General features: G+C 36.0%; 1 pseudogene across 1 annotated transcript in view; it reads left to right on the top strand.

Annotated features, from left to right (window-relative positions):
- The window catches only part of LOC310890432 (adhesion G-protein coupled receptor V1-like), an 85,568-nt pseudogene that overhangs the window by 6,585 nt on the left and 58,659 nt on the right, over window positions 1-20,324 (top strand). Inside the window, exons 5-15 of the transcript in view lie at window positions 47-317; window positions 1,116-1,445; window positions 4,550-4,726; window positions 5,207-5,430; window positions 12,660-12,692; window positions 14,446-14,572; window positions 14,661-14,846; window positions 16,696-16,876; window positions 17,491-17,654; window positions 18,292-18,415; window positions 18,807-19,073. The product of the transcript in view is annotated as an adhesion G-protein coupled receptor V1-like (transcript). The remainder of the gene's footprint in view (window positions 1-46; window positions 318-1,115; window positions 1,446-4,549; window positions 4,727-5,206; window positions 5,431-12,659; window positions 12,693-14,445; window positions 14,573-14,660; window positions 14,847-16,695; window positions 16,877-17,490; window positions 17,655-18,291; window positions 18,416-18,806; window positions 19,074-20,324) is intronic.

Raw genomic sequence — 20,324 nt, forward strand, 5'->3', positions numbered from 1 at the left:
ATTATAATTGCATGTTACAGATTTTTATTTTCATTCAAAACCACAGGTTTGAAGGGATCACGATCGTAAGAAATGGTGGAACACATGGAAATGTTTCTGTGACCTGGGTCATAACTCGAAATAGCAGTGATCTGTCACCTGTGACTGCAGACCTTGTTCCAGAGACCGGGGAGATACATTTTGATCAAGGACAGATGCTGGTCACACTTTCACTGACCATTATTGATGATAACATACCAGAAGAAGCAGAGCCCTATCTTCTGAAGCTCTTAGCTCATACAATACAGGGAGGCGCAGAAGTCAGCGAACCATCTGAGGTAAGTTTGATTTCAGAACTTGTTTTGAGGAGGTGATAGATAATAATTAGGGAGTAGGATTAGGATTAGGATCCACCAGTTTTGGTGGATTGGCTAAATTGAAGTAGTTGTGCTTGAGTTTAAGTGAAGCAAGCTGATGTATTCTCAGTATAAAGAGCCACATCCAAAGTCTTTGGCTTAACATATTTTATAAGGCCAGACCTATTTAATGCAGTAGCATTTAGCTTAGAATATTCCCATCATAAATATCATTGCATAACTGCTATCTTGATTGGTTGCTTGCTAAGAGAAGGTTGAGCATTTATTTTCACTTGCTTATTTGCTGTAGGTACTGGAATGTTTTACACAGAGTAACAGCTTCAAGAGGATGGCTTAGTGATTAAGACTAACCTCTGAACTTTTAAATAAGGGGTAATTAGCATTACTGACAATTCTGTGACTCAGGTCCCTACTTTGCTTTTTGAACATATGATTGGAATGAATTTGGTGAATTAAATGATTTTTTCACAGTCTGAAATATATTCAAATTATTCACTTTGGCTGCTGAACCAAAAATCAGTTATTCAAAGCTCATTCTGACATAGATGAGGCATAGCAGGAAAGTTGCTGCTATCAGTGGTGTGCTGCTTGTGCACAAGCAACACTTTGGGGCTGTCAATCTGATTTCTTTCTTGAGTGCCAATTCACTAACGATAAAAATGTATGATGACAGTCAGGACATACTTTCATGAAAACGTGAAAACTGTGGTGTATATTAATTGTAGCATTGAGTAAGTGATGCTGTTTTCTGTTTTGCAGCTTTTGTTTTACATTCAGGACAGCGATGATGTTTATGGCGTAATAAAGTTTTATCCTTTGGAGAATCAGAAGATTGAAAGTAATCCAACAGGACGCTTTTTATCCTTGAGTTTTGTAAGGGAGAAAGGAACAGTTGGAAATGTGCAGTTAGTTTATACTGCACTGTATATTCCAGCTGGAGCTCTGGATCCTGAGAGAGCAAAAGATGGCATTCTAAATATGTCTAGAAACAGCATCCTCCTGTTTCCAGAAGGAAAAACACATCATACTTTGAGTATACCAATAAGAAAAGATGCATTTCTTCAAAATGGTGCTCATTTCCTCATACAGGTATCTCAGCTGTTTTGTTTTTGTTTTTGTTTTTTAGCTTATTTAATATGAGGAATATGATTCAATAATTGATCCTTCCCCTTGACTGTAATTTAAATGACCATTCCTGTAAAAAAAAAAAAGTGCTTAGCTCTGAAGCAAAGATTTTCTTATTTAAAAAGACATCTTTCATAACTATGCTATAAAGTTTTCTATCCCTAATCATTAGTAATTAAACAAATTTTAAAACTAAAGAGGATTCAGGTACTAATCATGGAATTTATCAAAATGAGATCAGCGTTGTCTGTTGCTTGCCCCTTGAAGCATGTTTCTGCTTGGCCTCTGACTTGGAACGTGAAAAAAATAAGGTTCTTAAAATTAAATTACTGAAGCAGGAAAAATTTCAGAAATGACATGCAAGTAAATGTATCTTGGGCTTGATACAGGTCCTTCTCCAGCAGGTCATCCCCCAGCCTGTACTGATACTTGCGGTTGTTCCTTCCCAAATGCAGGACTCTACACTTGCTCTTGTTAAACCTCATCTGGTTTCTTCCTGCCCAACTCTCCAGCCTGACCAGGTCCCTTCCAACCCCTACAATTCTGTGATACTGTGATCTTTGCTCTTCCAGCTGAACTATTCTAAATTAAAAAGGGTCAAATATACATTATATATTATATGTATATTATATTGCATTTATATATAAATTTGTTAGGAGAACTTACTTTTTTTTTTCCCTGTATAGTTTTCTTCACTTTTTTCTTTCCTTTTTTTTTTTCTATCTCAATTTGTAAAAGATAACTTTTATCATCGTTGAAGGTGTTGATGTTATATCCATGAATTTCAAATTTGCCAGGTTTTATATTTTCCTTATAGTCTACCAAAGACGTTGTAATCACTTCTAAGACCTTTGAAAGATTTCCTCCCTCCACATCCTTCTCCCTACATTCTCTTACAGGAGGAATAATGAGAACAAAAAGTTTTGCCAGAATTATATTGTTTATCTAATATGCAATTTTATTTATTTATTTATTTATGGCATTCACAGTTAGATTAGGAATTGCCTTCTGAAATACTAGAACACGTTAGTATGTTTTATGATTGCAAGAGGTTTGAGAGATCCACAAAATTCTTAAATGTCTAATTCCATGTATTCAATGTTTTTTTTTTTTTTTTTTTTTTTTTGTCCTTTGACTGTAGTCAAGACACACATCTGATAAATATTTCAGAATGTTCAGTCATTCCAAGCACTTTGCCTGGATTTTCAAACTGTAGATTCCAATCTGTTTTTTTTTTTTTCTGTACTTTCTCCATGAACTATAAATAAAATCTTTGTTTGAAGAAATTAAATCAGAGGAGCTTTCCAGCTCAAATAATTAATTTAGAAACTCATAGAGAAGGAAAACACCACTATTTATCACTGTGACAATCCTTCTGCATCGTGAATAAATGATAATCTCAGTGAACATGTTTAGAATGAGTTGTACTTAGGCAAAATAAAGAATTGACTCAGGAATCAGCAGAGAAGCAAATGAAACTGTAGGATGAATAAAGGTACAGGAGATAATGTTAATGTGAGATATATTCCTTAGTGACACCTTCAATTAAATAACGTGCTGTAATCAGAGATGCGGTTTTTGGTATAGCTAGGAAGATTAACTCTGAAAATTAAGCTCATAAACTAATTGTTATTGTTCAAATAACTATATATTTTTTTCTCTTTGTACTGGTTTCCTTTAAAAGGTACTAAAGGAAACATTGCAGAAAGAGTAAAATCTCTGTTCTTTATTGATTATTACTTTATTCCAAAGGTACCATACAGGATCCAAATACAGCATACACTTTAAATAGAGCAAATTGTTTTGGCTGTGTAGTATTTCAGAAAGTTTACTGAGCTAATAACCGCACAATGGTGCACTTTCATCCTGTTAATTGCAGAATCGGGGCCTATGCTAGGAGAAAGCTCAGAAAAGAGGAGAAACAAACAGTGCCATCATCTGTTCTTCAGACTTTTGATAACAAGTTGGAATGGTTGAGAATCAGTTACTAAATACAGTATTTGTAAAACATTTCCATCTATCATCAGATAAATGTTCATGCATATTTCTGGGTGTTACTCAAGCAGTTGTGGAACAAAATATGATACAGCCCACATATTTATAGAGTTTGGTTTCAAGAACTGTAAGACTTTAAAAATCATCTTTTGAAATGGTGAACCATGATTACTATATGAATTTAAGAAAGGCCACTATTTTATCCCCAAAAAATAAAGCTTTACTCTATGATAACACCTGATAACTCCAAGAAAAAATGTCAGTGGGAGTTTATGCCCCAGTGAAATGTTCACAGAAATATATGCAAATCTGTTATGGAAACATTTATTGTAATGATGCATGTAGACAGAATCACATGGAATAAATAATATTTAAAGGAAATAATTAAACAGGCAAGTTCTGCTTTCCTTGGTGTGTCACTACTGGTGCTGGGCTTAGCGAGTGATGCTTCCCTTTTAAAGAAAAGGATGAAAAAAAATCTATTTCCTCTTAGTATCTATAATCTATCAGAAATGCAGTGACAAGTAAAATACAGTTTTGAAATACTGTACTGAATTTAAATTCTTAATGTGGCTCTGGTAGTTCTTAGATAGAGAATTCCTTAAAATTTTGTGGAGAGGAAAGAAAAGTGGATTATTATTTGGCTGTTTGATCAAGGGCTGTAAATTATTATGACTTCAGTGATTTCCCTAGATTTTTATCAATGCAAGCCACAAAAAATGATGTTAGACAATTGCCTATGCTGCTCATCAATGACTGTTGTTAATAGCTCTAGTAATGTATCAGCTGATCTGGAACAGAGTCTCTCTCTCTGGCTTGATCTGTGTTTAATTACATACACTAACATGATTTGTCTGGGAGGTGTACCATTCTGCTGACAGCTCAACAATATCCACTTAATTTCTTTGACATGTCTACTTACAAATTTTTATAACAGCAGTGCTATCAGTAGGAAGAATTTGCTCTGGAGATGTATACTTCCTTTATATGAAAATTACTCTGAAATGTCAGAACTGTTCTGACTTGGTGCTGAGGCTTCTTATTTCTCACTTTTCTTTTACTTTTTCCTACAGCTGGAAGGAGTTGAACTGGTGAATAGAATTCCTCTAGTCCCATCTGTGAGTCCTAGATTAGGCGAAATTCGAAATATTTCTTTGAGGATTACTCCAGATATTGCAAATGGAGAAATAGGCTTTATTAGCAATCTACCGATTATTCTTTCTGAACCAGAAGATTCCCCTGCTACGCTGGTAAGTAAGCCTTTTTATATTGTCTTTTGCTATGGAAAACTTATTTGGAGAAGGTGGAGTTTGCTGTATTCAGTGTAGCATTTGACAATTAATGTGAGGAAAAGCCTTCCTGTAAGTTCTGTCTTATCCTAAATATTCTCTTCTTTAAAAAAAAAAAAAAATGCTCTGAAATAATCTGTTACTGATTTCCAGAGAACTGAGATTGGTCTTTGCTTTCTGTGTAAGTATCTAAAACCAGTTAGCCCTTGATGCTCACACAGAGCAAAAGATACTGCAGTTAGTCTCTCTCACCAATTGCGAGCATAGTCATGTAAAGTAGGACTGAGACAAATCCTGAATAAGATAGATCATTTCCCATTCTCAAATTAGAACTGGCCAAACTTTTGTTTTTATTATTATTTATTCAAATAGTAATTTGCAAGGGAGTAATCGGTTTTGCATCTACTTTTGCAAGTCACAACAAATTAATGTGTTTCACAGGTTTCCATTGCATTGCATCGAGATGGGACTGATGGTCAAGCAACTGTGTTCTGGAGTTTGAAACCCTCTGGTCCCAATCAAAAGGCGGTAACACAGGATGATATAAGTCCTTTTAACGGCTCCGTGGTTTTCTTATCTGGACAAAGTGATACCACAATTAACATCACCATTAAAGCTGATGATGTACCTGAAATGAACGAAACTGTGTTATTAACTTTGGACAGGTATTGTACCCTATTCTCTATTCATATGTATCAGCTGCAGTACTCAATTTATGCATAACAGATTAGCACAGTGTTAATTACATGGTATTGCTTGCATTGTGTTGATATGTGTCTGAAGAAATAGTGGGCCCTTGTTTCAGACTGTGTATGGGTTCTTTGAGTGGAGATCAATGTAAGAAACCATTTTGCATTTATTATCTAATGACTTAACTGTTTATATTTTCATGAAAATTCTGTATGCTATTTAGAAAGTTCTTTCAGTTTTGATCTTTTTTATAGCTCTTGGTTTTAACACTTTTTTTTTTTCGGAAAAATAATATTTAGTAAGATAATGGGAAAAACTAAAGTGAGAACTAAAAAGCAATGCAGAACTTTTTCTGTCAGAAAAAACATTTATAACTTGGGTGTCACTGTAGAATTAGACTTGCAGTTTATTTGTTTGATCTGCATGTTCAATATTCCTTGATAATTAGATACTTCTGTCAGCTCATAGCCCCCAGAATATCCCAGTGTGACTATTATTGCAGTCTTCTGCTAATGAGAATGCAGTGGGGTTTCTGAAGCACAGTGTTCTGGTCTCCCTTCTCATCTAGTGGAGGATTTTAGGATAACAGGCTGTAAGGGCCCTCAGGTGATACTATTATCTGCATGTGAACACTGTTCAGAAAACTTAAATTAGTTTATAATCAGGAGTCTTTTCCCTCTTTGAGTTACTAACAAGAGTGTCTTGGCTATATCGTCTGTCCTGCTTCCCACAGCTCAGTTACATAAGTAAATACAGAAATACCACCACACGTGCTCTTGTATTACCTCCTATTTGTCTAAGGTACATTTTCCACTTTTACTGAAAACATACTACAGTGGTCTGCCAGCACCAGCTTCCACACTGAACATCTACTACTTACATAGTCCTTACCTTATGCAGAAGAAGTATTTTTATTCTGTACAGGAAGCGTAGGCTAGCTCTTAGATATCCACAACAGATATCCACAGTGATTCCACATTAGCAAACAATAGGCAAGAAGCTCCTCACGCTGTTGTTGATCACTAGAAGATCCCATTTCAGAAAACATGGTTTTCGAACATCTTTATGGCACACAGGGAAGATGTTATTCCTTTGCGGGATTGGCTTGCTTGATTAAAAGGTGGCTGGTTAATGCATGTAGTTCAGAACTAGTTATTTTATTCTACCTTGGCTACTCATTACATTAAAAAGGCAATCCTTTTCAGAATAAAAACAGAGACTATTGCAAGCAGTTCTCCGCTTTCTTTCTGTGGGAGAAACTGGTTTGTCTCAAGGAATTTTTTTAGAGTCTCTGGCACAAAGGGGGAAACTAGGATTAGAAATGATGGTTCAAGTTTTGAGTGTAAGGTGGCCAAGAATGCAGAGTGGTATTGAGGTAAACAAGTAAGTAGATAGAAGTAAGCAGCATGAAAGGGTAACTTTTTTGATTCACGTGTGTGAAAGTACAGTTTTCTGCCATTTATCCTGAGTTACAACTGTAGGCTATACCTTGAAAATGGTGGCTGCAACAGGGATTGAACTGGCAGCTGAACAAATACAACCAGTGTTCTGCTTTTGCTGTGTATGGTGCAAGCCGTAGGCTCTGTTGATCATGAAGTGGATGGTGAAAAGTGTGCCAACAGTAAGCAGCTTTCCCACACTTGGCAGGGTCAGAGAGTGAACCGAGGAACAGGTGGTCTGTCCTGGAAAAAGAAGTAAGCAAGGAGGAGATAGAATCTGAACTTTTCTCTAGACCTTGGTAGCATCCCTCACTTCAACTAATTAGCAGAAGCCAAGAATGAAATGACTGCAGAGATCATCCTTTCAGTACTAGACATGACTCTTCAAATTAGGGTTGAAGGATACTGGCAGGGTTACGTGTACGCCCGTGCTATTGCTTTCAGCCTGGTTGGTATTTTGTGGACAAATAGAAGATTTCAGTTTCCGAGGCTGGCAGCCAGCACCTCACAGCAGTAGTGAATGAGCATGAAAACAAAGATGCACTGTGCTGTAGATGTGCTTGTACTGTTCCGTAAATTGTAGCATAAGTCAGCGAGAAAAGAAAGCATGTAAGAACTTTAATGAAACTACAGACATAGACATATGTTCATAAGCATTCAATGTATTGCAATTATTAATAGCACGGGTAAAATAATCAAAATAATTAGTTCTAACAAGGATGTATTATTTACGGCTTAGTGGTATTGTCAAGGCAGTTCAATTTTAAATAAGCTTTAAGTGCATCCATAACTATATTTTTTCCAAGCCATTAAAAACAATGTTATCCTTTCTTGCTTTATGCTCTCTATACTTAGACCACAGATATTAAAACTAGCTCTGAATTTTGTCCACAAACTGGAGGAAAATGTATAACATGAAAAATATGATTCCAAAGAACACAGATGAGTAATGATGAGTAATGAAGGAGCAAGAGAGTCTTGTATCTGCTGAAGCTTCTTTATATTTTCTTTTTTTAGGAGCAGATTCAGGTTGAATGCCTGCCCTATCTGAATAGGCCTGAATTGAGACCAAGCATAAATAAAACCAGATGTCTGTAGTGAAATCTATGTGAGAAAGGAAAGACCTTGGTCTTCTTGATGAATGTAGGTGGAACAGGCCATGGAAATTGTGTGTGTGTTTTGTGAGAGCATATATGCATACTAGGGCTGTTCATTTTACCTGGTAAGCACAAACAGAAATCAGTTTTTTTTAAATCTGATTGCTGTTTTTTCCTTCTACACAACGTAATCTCTCACTGGCAGTTATCAGCCCCCCAGTTAAGGTGCAGACAGCTATCAGTTTGGCACCTGGCACAACCAGAGGGCCAGAACCTGCAGGGTATGTGGGCTGGGGACGTGGCCTGTGTTTGTGCTCATGAGTGAGTGGTGGTGAGACTGAGAACTTGGAGACTTTGGGATCTGGGGATAAATCACTTTTATTTTGTGGAAGTGATAATCAACAAACAGACAACTGTTTAGGCAGTCCTTATGCTCCAGCATTTTTTGAGTCTTAACTCATGGAAGTTAGGATGCCAGAACAGATCCATATGCATATGTTACGACATAAATCTCATTTACTATATATAATAAACTGAAGCAACGTTATTTGAAGATTTTTATTGTTCTAGTGATTTCTGTGATGGGATACAGATTTCCATAGGCTGACATTCTGTCATCAGTTTATGTGGAAAATGATTAGACCTATGAGTTATGAAGTAATTTTTTGAAAATTACAAATGTAAAATACAGACTTGACTATTTCACTGTGAAATATCTGGCAGTTTTTAAACATTTTTGGGTTTTAGAGGTTGCTACATGTCAAAAAGTTAGAAAAGCATAGGAGGGCCATTTAAATCACTGTGTAGTGTTGATGGACAGGGCTTAAGGGTTTATGTGTTGTGGGTTACTCACTGCCATACTGCTTAATGGAGCTAGGATTTTCTCCTTACTTGGTAATTCCCTTTGGTTAGTGTCTGTTTCAAAACCATATCTATCTTACTTATGTAAATTTTCATAGAATCACAGAATAGCTTGGGTTGGAAGGGACCTTAAAGATCATCAGTTTCCAACCCCAGTGCCATGGGCAGGGATGCCACCCATTAGATCAGGTCGGCCCACAGCCTAGTCCAACCTGGCCTTGAAAACCTCCAGGGATGCCTCAAGGGTTTGATCAGACTGCGTTTTAACGGGGAAAAAGTCATTTGAAAATAGTAGAATGTTGAAATGAGTGCGCTGGACACCTACTGCTTGTTTTCATTACTTCTCAAAATAACAACATATCTCTCCTGCTATGACTCAGAAAAATTAAAATAGCCTCAAAAATCAAATAAATGATGGATTAAACCTGGAGAGAAGGTGTTTCCTCTGATGAGAGGCACTATGGAAAGTCTAATGTGGCAAATCCTACTTTAATGCAGTTCTTTAGAGCTAGAGCCTGCCTCTAATTAAATCAGTAGATAATCCTGAAAAAATTGAAGAGGGGGTGAACACTGAATGCAAGCAAATTGAGTAATGTTCCACAAGCAATTTCACTTCCCCCTTTTTGAGATACCCTGATAGAAAAGAAAGTCTTTTAGAGAAGTGTGGTTTAATAATGACAGCCGTGTAGATTCACAGTGGAAATTAAGTTTCTCATGTGTCTTTCAGAACACTCAGGTTCTGCAGAAATTCCAGATTTTGTCAAAAGTTATTAACTTCAAAGCTATTTTTCATTTATTTATTTAATTATTTTGTGGTTCTAGTTAGTTCTTAACATTGAAATTCTCATGGTACCTTAAACTTAGTCAAAACTCTAATTTCTCCTATTTTCTTGTACTGCATGTTTAAAAAAGTGTAAGAAACATTTTGAAGCTCCTGTCAGTTGTCCTAATTCATCTGTAGTTCTTGCTACATAATAATTATGATTTTTTTTACTGAAAGAATTTCCCTAATGATCAGTCATTTCACATTAGTCTTGTTGTATAAAAAATGCTTTACACACTTTGAGGTTGTATTTCTTTTGGCAGCATCATAAGCATTGCCAGGGTTTACTGTCTGTGACGATATGAAACTTCATGTCCATACATAGCCATTTTACAGGAAAAAATAAGCTGAGGATAAAAACAGGGAAGTGGCTTTCCCAGTGATTGGTATCACCTTATTCCTGGTCAAGAGTTCTTTTCACTAGCTGGAGGAGCTGCTGGCCACGGTTAAGCCACCATGTCAAAGCAGCTGTTTTAACTTTTATTGCTGCTTCTGAATAGCCCTCTTTGTCCTGTTTCCATACTGCTGTCAGAGGAACACCTAAAGAGCTGGTTTCACATACCACGAGGAGTGAAACGGGACTGAACTGGACCCGTGTAGTGTCAGGCAGTCTGGGAGCATCTCCTCCGTGGTGTAAGGGTGGTATATGAACGCCCCTCTGTTCTTCGAGGTTGGAAGTGCACGTGGCAGGGGATGGGGCTGGTGTCCTGGCAGCTCTCTGGTGGCACGGACCCTGTGTCCAGCCCCGTAGCTCCTCCGGGTCGATCTGAGCTGGCTGCTGGAAGTATTATGCAGCTATTTGCTGAACGCTTCACCTTGCCTGGTTTAGCCCTGTATGGACTTAGGTTTAGCACATGAAGAGTACACTGAACCGAAAAGCAAGCATTTGGATTAAAAGGATAAAAGTTTGCAGGATGTGAGTATGATAATTGCATTACAATGTAATTGTTCAAAACAATAGAATTGGGATTTTTTTTTTTTTATTATTCCTAGAAAAAAGTAAACCTGTGAGAATACTTTACAACAAACATTTTGGATTTAAATTTAAAATGTACTTTCCTAATTTATCTTTGTTCTCTTAATTCTTCTTTTTTTTTTCAATACTATTTTTTAAAAATTTCTTGTTAGGGATATGCATTCTATGTTATGAAAAGTTACATGTATATGCCTTAGAGTATAGATATAAAGAATACTACTGAGTGCACCATTCTTCGAATCACAGAATGGCTCAGGTTGGAAGGGACCTTAAAGATCATCCACTTCCAACCCCTCTGCCATGGGCAGGGATGGCACCTACTAGATCAGGTTGGCCACAGCCTCATCCAACCTGGTCTTGAATACCTCCAGGGATGGGGCAGCCACAGCTTCGTTCATTCATTGTTTGCTTAACAGCATCTTGGAGCTGGAAACCTAAACCTAGCTGCTTCTATTAAGTTTCTGCATAGGATGTTTTATGACTTTTTGGAGAAGTAACTAACATTACTGTGCCAGGGCAGTGATAGCGGTCTGACCACTCATGATATCAGCCAGAGAAAAAAAATGACCAGATAATAAATAAATAAACAAACAAACAAACAAATAAGTAAATAAATAAAAGGATCCAGGTGTTCAAGATGGGGTTTGTATGGAGAAACCACCTGAACAATGTTCTTTTTTACCAGTTGATGGACTGAATTTTACTGGTTGCTTCCTGACCTGAAAGCTGTCTAGGTTTAATACATATCAAAAGCTCACTTGATATAGTGATTCATTTTTATTTTCTGTTGTAAATTATTTTACTAACAGCTTAGCGATATAATTAAATTTTAGCATTACCAACTCTGGAATCTTCTCCTTGATCTTTTCATTGTGTTAATATTTTGCTGTTTTTTGAATGCTTTTGCATGTTTCTGAGGGAAGGGAGAATGTCTCAATATATACCTAGCTTCAGTGAATATCAATAACAAATTTCAATTAATTCAGACTTCCTATTCGAAAGAACGTCTGTGAATGTATTTACTTCTCAGAATTTAGAGTGAACTCTTGTCTGTATTGAATTCCAAATTTAAATTATTTTTGAGATTAGTGGAGCCCAATTATCACCTTACAAACACTGTTTTAATCTGTTTTTGGTGCTTTGATAGACGATACAGTTTTTGTATTTAATGTATTTTTGATTAAGAAAGCCAAAATACATGATTACTATTGCAGAATAATGCTGCCCTTTTGACTGACTTCATGTGGCAGTTTTGTTATAAATGCTTGGTTGAAACTTGATTTAATTTTTTAACCTTTTGATTAGCAAATACCTTTTCCTTTCCCCTTTTTCTTTTTTTTTTTTTGTCCCTTTATTTCCTTGTCCCCTCTTTTTCCCCTTTTTCTCCTTCTGCTTCTCTTTCTTATATTTGTATTTATGTTATACATGTATATATACTACTTTGGTAATCTGATTAACTAAAAAATTGTTGTAAATGAGGTTTGCTGTGATTTTGTGCCTAATTACTTTTCCTTGTGTACCCATCAGTACTCTTTCTGTGCTTATCTGTTTTTATCATTACTTTGTCAGACTGATGAAACACCATATCACAGAGGCACGTAGATGTATTTCCCTAATAAAGGGTTATAATCGTGGATGGCTGCTGCAGTTGTGATCACGCAGTCAGTAATCAAGCTCTTTGAGGAGGGCTTGGTAGGGAACACCTTGAGTGGCTCTTGACATGCTGAATTGGTCATGGGGTCACTCCTCCTAAGTGGGAACTGCCCACTTGCTGGCCTTTGTCAACAGGAAAATGCCAAGCAAGCAGGGTTCCCATAAAAAGAACATTATAAACTTTTGGAAAGTAAAAAGAAAGCCTTCTTTTTTTTCTTTTTCTTTTTTTTTTTTTGTCCCTTTTGTTAGTTTTTTGTTCTTTTATAAGATGGGTAGTATTGAAATTTTAGTAAGTGGCACTTTCATTACTTTCTACATCCTCTTTTTTTTTTTTTTTTTTCCTCTGTGTTGACAGGGTAGAGACAGAAAGGTTTGTCGTGTTCTTTGGGTAAGTGCGGTGAACTGTTTTCTGTCCTCAGTGAATCAATGCTTTGTTTCAGAAGTGGTTGGTTTGGACAGAAACTGTCTTTATCATTTCTTTCCCCCCCAAGAATCACGTCTCTGCATCTCTTCAGACAACGCATGCTTCCCCTTTGGTGTTTCGTTTGATGGCATGGGGTTCTTGCTTGAAGGCATTTCTTTATGTAGGATCTGTGAATGATGAAAGTTATGAATGCATGGCTCAGTGTTTGATATTTGAGTGTTTCATGGAATAATGAATTAATTGTTTTAAACTGCTACAAATACAGTTTGCCCCAACTAAATGGCTGAACTGATTAGAGTTACAGAGTAATTTTCTCTAGTCAAAGACAAGGAAAGTTATCTTGATTTAGACTAACATGCATATAATTTATATAACACAGGTTATTTTTTCTACCGACTTTTTTTTTTTTTTAAACATGTAACAAACATGAGCACGTTACTCTATTAAATAGGTATTACCTATTTTGCATCCTGTACCCTGTCCTGTAGACTGTGCTACAACAATGCTAAGTTGTTTTTGTGTGTGTAGGTTCCAGTTACTTAAAACGTGCTTCTGGACACAGTTCTGGGCCTGATTTCAAAAACTGGATATAATAGATCACATTTCTTCATGAAATAGTGTTTGATAAAGTCTAGGTTGTAGCACAGTGAAAGCACAAAAATATGTACAGTATGCAGGACCACGATTTCATTGAAAAATACAATACTGACAGGAAACGTGAAAGATGCAAAGGAATCTAAGTACCTAAAACTACATGTAATAAATCATATGCAGACCATCAATCTGAAGGTGTATTCTTGATGCATCCTGCAATAGTGCTTCTCTGGAATTTTTAATATAAGAAATTTAAAATGATGAAAATTACTGCTTCTGAGGAAAGGCAAGCAAGTAATATGCAAGGTTCATTACTGTTATCAGATACTGCCCATTCCTGTCACAGAGTACGATCAAGATGGTGTAGGAGAAGCCCAGAGAGAGAAATCCTTTACTGAGAGGAATCTGAAGTATGCGTATTTGGTCAACGTACTTCATTCTTGCACCATTCAGCATGTGCTTTAAAGGAGTAATGAGAAAGGGGAATGAGTCTGAGCTACTGAGAGCAGGTCCAACATTTTGTAGAGTCAGACAGGGATCCTACAGGTAGTCTCCACATCTACAGAAGGCAGGCTAACACAGAGCTGAGGATGAAATCCATGGTATCGAGGGTCAAATTTCTGCCTCTTTATGTCAGTAGTAAACTTTGACAAACAAAGCAATAATGGAAATTTATGCTTTTCAGTGTAATCTCAGCATAGGTGATTTTGGAATTTCCTTTATACCTTGATCCAAGTACAAAGTAGTTCTGAATTTAACTAACTTTTTTTTTTTTTTTTTTTTCCTGGCACTATTCTGTTTCTTTTCCTGTGTGTTGTGTGCATGTGTTATCAAAAACAGACAAACAAACAACAGAGTTACTAGCTATAAAAAGCTAATCAGAAACAAACAAACAAAAAGTTACTTCAGAGGCAATTATTTATTTTATTTATTTATTTATTTATTTTTTACGAATGGATAAAACATTCTGATGTTGTATCATTCTTAACTTGTTTTAATCCTTGTAGGTAACTGTTGGCTTTCATAATTTATTCATAAAATTTGTCAATATCCTGATCTCCTCTGTATGGATTTGCTAAACAGAGTTGCAACTTGAAAAAAACCTCTTACCTTCCTTTCTCAGGGTCAGTGTGGAAAATCAGATACTGAAATACGGGTTTACTACTTGTGAAATTACAATTTTGGAAAACGATGATCCTGGAGGAGTGTTCGAATTTTCTTCCTCTTCCAGAGGTCCCTACAGCATCAAGGTAGCTATCCGAGTAACGTCACTTAAACATTACAGACGACTTAGTTCTAACAGAGTGCTAGAAAAAGATTAATTTTATTTTTTTGCAGGAAGGGGAGTCTGTTGAGCTGCAGATTGTTCGCACTAGAGGAAGCCTCATCAGACAGTTTCTGCGCTACACTGTAGAACCAAGAGATAATAATGAGTTTTATGGAAGCACAGGAATTCTGGAGTTTAAGCCTGGTGAAAGAGAGATCATAATTACTCTACTGACAAGGATGGATGGGATTCCAGAGGTAAGAATTAATATTTTTCTCTCTTTAAATTGCATTCACATACATATTTGTTTGTCACTTACTAAAATATAGATGGTTTCACCTGTAAATACCAGCAATTTTTCTGTAACATTTGAAGGCTTTCTTTTTCTTAAGTGTGAGAAATAGATAGAGGAGGAGTGACTGAAAGGCCTATAAGATAGTCAAGCACCATATGAAAGCACTTTATATCAATACAAATCAGGTCTTGTCAGTCTTGCCTGAATATTCATTTCTCTGATATCTCTATTGTTTTGTAATCCCAGAAATCTGCACAATTTGAGGCATGTGTCTGTTGCTTTTCTCTTTGCTTTCTGCTTTTCTGTAGCTTGTTCCCTTTCCTGTGCATCAGCCATCCTGGATTCCATCAGGAAGTTTGCAAGGGTTTGATTTTACCACATTTATGTTAACATAAATTTTAGCTGCTGTGATTCAGCATTTTTTGCTGCCTTTACATGCACATTCCTATGCTGTATTTTGCATAAGCAGTTAGTTGTGTTTGTCTGATCCTGCTAATGAGCTGATCTAGGAGTAAGATGTCAGAAAGCCAGCTTTACAAAACATAAAGGTTTTAGGAAGGTTAATAATCTTTTTGTAGGGCCAGGTGGTCATCAGTCATGGATTGAAGGAGGGATGGAGGACCATATGATGAGGAAATCAGGGGATCACAGCAACTCCAACTTCAATTGCATAGGCTGCTGTAGAAATTCAGGTTTCTTTTCCCTACATACTCCAAAGAAAGGAGACATAAGAAGTCTGAACTCCACTACAGAAGCCAGGAACATAAGTTAATCTAGTAAAACTTAGGCACTAAAACAGCGGGTTATTTAATAGTTCCATTCCCAGTTTTTACTAGTTCATCAGCAGGCTGAGATAAAAGTATTTCCCTGCTTACAGCAGTATTATTAGACTAGGTAAGTCATCCTGCTGAAATGCTCAGGCAAAAACATACGAATTGTAGTGTCAGGACTAAAAAATAAGGAGGTCCTTTTATACTCTTCTATCTCCAAGAGTGGCCAAAAGCCACATACATGAGCAGGACATATATAATCACTTTCCTCCAGAATGCCATCCCAGCCTCCAATGGTGGGCAGTCCAAGGATGTCTGGAGTAATGGATGGTATCTTTGGGTGCCTTCAGATTTTCTTTCTGTTAATTGAAGCAGTTACGCTTTGAACGCAGGTAAGGTTTTAGCATCCATGACATTCTGTAGTACTGAACACCATTGTTTAATTGAATTGTATGTGAAGAACCAGTTCATGTGTGTTTCTTTACTGCTAACCACCAGCCAGTTTCACTGAGTTCTCCCCAGTGTAGAGTAATGCTGTTTTCTAGATAGATAAATGCAATATTTTTTTCTAATGTTCTCTGATACTTTTTTGAAAGTACCATGTCCCATTAGATTAATAAAGCCAGTTGATCAATTCTTTCTAAATTAGCATGCTGTCCATGGTTTAAAAATCTTTGCTTTACCTGTTACAAAGCCAGGAATCTTAAGAAGTCTTGGAGGAAAGAAAATTTACATTTCAGAGTGTGTTACAAACATTACTTGTGAAATTATGCGATTCTAAATTAAGTACACAAAATAAGTCCTTGCTTATAATAATAATAGACTTTTGGAGAAACTGATGCTTTTAGAGATAGAAAGTTCTCACAATTTCCTTTATTTGATAGCATTATACAAACGTTTATTGCATGTAGAATGTGTGTGATTTCATTTTAAGTTTGTATCCCTTTCTGCCTGATGGGGGACTGTGGACTATAGACCATTTTGTTTTTGATGTGGATGTTGAATATGTATTTTTGTTCTGACTGAGTTTCCCTCTTCTAGCTGGATGAGCTATATTCTGTGGTACTTAGTGGCTACAGTGAAATGCCAGGCAAGTTGGGGAATGCCACAATGGTCAATATAACCATTTTGAAGAATGATGATCCGCATGGTATCATTCAGTTTCTACCTTACGAACTAACAGTAACAATAAGTGAAAGCAAAGGAGAAGTCATCCATACCGGTAATTCCTTTTTATTAGAGTTACTTCTTTATCTGCTGTCTGCTTCTGCAAGTCTTATTTTCCCTGTTCTAGGATAACAGAAGTCTAGGAGACTTCTTACTAAAATCTCCACTCAGGACTTTACAGATTGGTACAATGCCAAGCAAGATGAGCAGCGGAGAGTGAAGTGGAGAAGTATGGGTGTGGAAAAACAGAGGGATTAACTGAGTAAAAAGGATTGCTAGAGAATTTTCCAGACAGGAGGGATGGAGTACTGATGTATGTGCAAAGTGCAACGTGGAGGTAGTAGCTCTGTTGGTGGAGAATGAAGAATGGGGTGTTATATAAGAGAAACATAGAGTTAAATCTTCCTATGGGTGATTTTAATTGATCTATTCAGTTATCAATTACTTTTACAGGCAAGAATTAACATGTGAAATTAAAGCAGTTTGCACTGCTTTAGTAATCTGTCTTTGTGTGTCCTTTTCTGTAGCACTCCAACATGTTACTGGTTTCATAAGAAGTGAAATTGGTTATTATTGTATTTCCTTTTTCTCAGTTTCAGATGTTTCAGATGTTCCTTTTTGATTTCTGTTGCTCTGAATATGCACACTGACTCTGTTTATGTTTTTTAGCTGTTTACAGAGTTGTAAGAAATCAAGGAAACTATGGAAATGTTAGTGTGTCTTGGGTTGTTGATCCAGCATGTACCAATGACGTCTATCCAGAGCAAGGGACTATTTTATTTGATAATCTGGAGTTTTCAAAAAATATCACCATTTACTCACTGCCAGATGAGGTAAACACTTTTACAGTGTTTTGGGGTGAGAATATGGGACAAAGAGTAAGTACTAAAACATTAGAGTATAAGGAGAAAAAAGGAATGTGTGTTTCTCAAGAGCCTAATAACTTGTAGGAAATATCAAAATACTTGGGTAGAACTGAGATAATGTCTGCAAATCATAGAGAAATTTCAGAAGCTGTGCATACCTCTAAACAAAAAAGGTAGAAGCTGAGAGTAATTGTACTGTGGTAAAGTTATAGGAAAGTTTGACTGAAACTCGTATCTTGATAACTGGAATCCTAATTTCAATCCTAATCCTATATGCTGATAAATTTGAAGTAATATAAGAAAGATTACACCTAATGATAAATAAATAAAGCTGTAAAAAAAACTACATGTATCAGAAACATAAAACTGGAAGGTAACTTTTGGGTCATCTGTGCAAGATAAAGAGGAAGGGACTTACTTACAAAAACTGTAGATGGATGATAATTTCTGTATAACTGTATGAATTATCATCCCTCTTGAGACACATAAGGACTGACAAATAAAAACAACACTCAGAAATCTCTGGCTTATTAATCCCCCTAACTTTTCATTTTAAATTCTTCAGTGTTTTGTATGCTAGAAATTAATGTCTTAATACTTTCAGGTGCCTGAAGAGGAGGAAGTATTCACCATCAGTTTATTCAATGCTACCGGTGGAGCCAGGCTGGGCAATGTAACCACTGCAATTTTACAAATAACAAAGAATGATGATCCCATTTATTTTGCAGGTTAGATATTATTGTTTATAAATGTGGAATACATACACTACCTAAAACGGATTTTTTTCACAAACCAGATCATTGCGAAATCGTAATCCCAAAAGAGCAAGTGGAAAAGCTCCCCAAACTTTTTTTTTTTTTTGTATTTAATTTATATTTGTTTCCTTCAGAACCTTCCCATTTTTTTGTGTGTGTCATTTTTCTCTTTGTTGATGTTGAGATCAGTTAGGAGGCAAGGTACAAAATATTCTCTCGTACCTGAATTATTTCCTACCTTTATCACATACATCTTATTGTTTCATTGAAGAGGAAGATCCTACTAGAGAGAATTAAGAAAACAGAGCAAATGCAAGCAACTCAGGCTTGAACTCAGACAGATTTGTTGCTTTTGTATTTTCAGAACCTGTGACAGTGAGTGTTCAAGAAGGAAGTGTTGCAAACTTTACAGTCCTAAGGAATGGATCTGCTGATGTCGCTGTTGTTGTCCAGTATATTACTGTTAATGGAGATGCAACAGCTGAAGAGGGAGACTTTGTTCCCAGTGGAAAGAACAGTGTCATTTTGTTTGATGTTGGAGAAAGGGAGCAGAATTTATCTGTGTATATCAACGATGATGATACCCCTGAAACTGATGAAACATTTTATATTATCCTTTTCAATTCTACAGGTAAGTCTTCCTTTTTTTTTTTTTTTTTTTTGCTGGCAATTTCTTAGTATCTTGGTCTTATCATAAAGCAATATTTAAATGCCAAGAATTATACGAATAATGTTTGCTTCAAGATTTTTATACAATAAATGCATACTGTGTTTGAATTTTCATCCTTAATTATTTTATTGGAAACAAAAATCAAATGATAGAGTTGATACTTTGCCTGCAAAAACAACTGGAGTGAAAGTCCCTTTTCAAATATAAATGCTCCAAATTAGATGGACTTCAATACAAAAACACAAAGCAAAAAAAAAAAAAAACAAAATTTAGTACCCAACAGTCTTAGGAAAAGAGGTATTCTTTTAGTTATTTTTTTCATGCTCCAGAGTGTATTACAAAACTACATGATTTTTGTAAAAACAAACAGAACTGCCATATTTTGGAGGAAGGGTATGTAATTGCTCTATTTTATTAGTAGCGAAAAGTATGCATACATTTTTTTCACTCTGAGACTATAGTTTTAAAAGGCTTAATTTGCAGAAAAATATATGTCACAATTTACCCAGGGGACCACCTCTAAAGAAAGGATTTATTACCTTAGAAATAACGTATTTTTGTTTATTTATTTATTTTTCAAAGTTTACACTTAAAAAGGAATGACCAAAATTATTCAGCCCATTCCTCACGTTTTTGAAATACATATCTTTTAGAATAAATTATCACTGTTATGTAATATACATGAGAAAATAAAAGTGAAGTATAAGAAATTCATAATTTTTCCAGAGCCCTAAGTATTTAATAAAGACCCTCCCCACACCTAGCTCCAACAAAACTCATGGTGTTGTGGGAGAGTCATTTGCAATTGTGTTATCAAATTTTAATTTACTGCCCTTCATTTTTTACTGTTCTCTAGTTGAGAGGTAATAACAGGCTCTGAATCTGCTGCAAATCTTTGCAATGCAAAGCAAAGCTGTATTGAATCAGCCATTGAAACCTGAGGGGCTGTAATTTAATAAAGCAAAGAAAGATGATGGCAATTAACCATCAGACTATACCTTCAGATTGTGTGACACGTTCTCAAAGTAAAATACCTACCAGGTATTCAATTCAAGATTAGGAAACCTAAAATTAGATTTCTTCATCTGTAAGCACGCTAAGCATCTTAGTTCTCATTACAGTCTCTGATGGTCTTAGTCTTTAGCAGTCGATAAGACTGAAGTGATTGAGGTCATGCTACAGTGGACACCCTGCGGCTGGCCTGTGAGGTTC

The sequence above is a fragment of the Anser anser genome, assembly GCF_964211835.1.
Source record: "Anser anser genome assembly, contig: HAP1_SCAFFOLD_136, whole genome shotgun sequence".
Lineage (NCBI taxonomy): Eukaryota > Metazoa > Chordata > Aves > Anseriformes > Anatidae > Anser > Anser anser.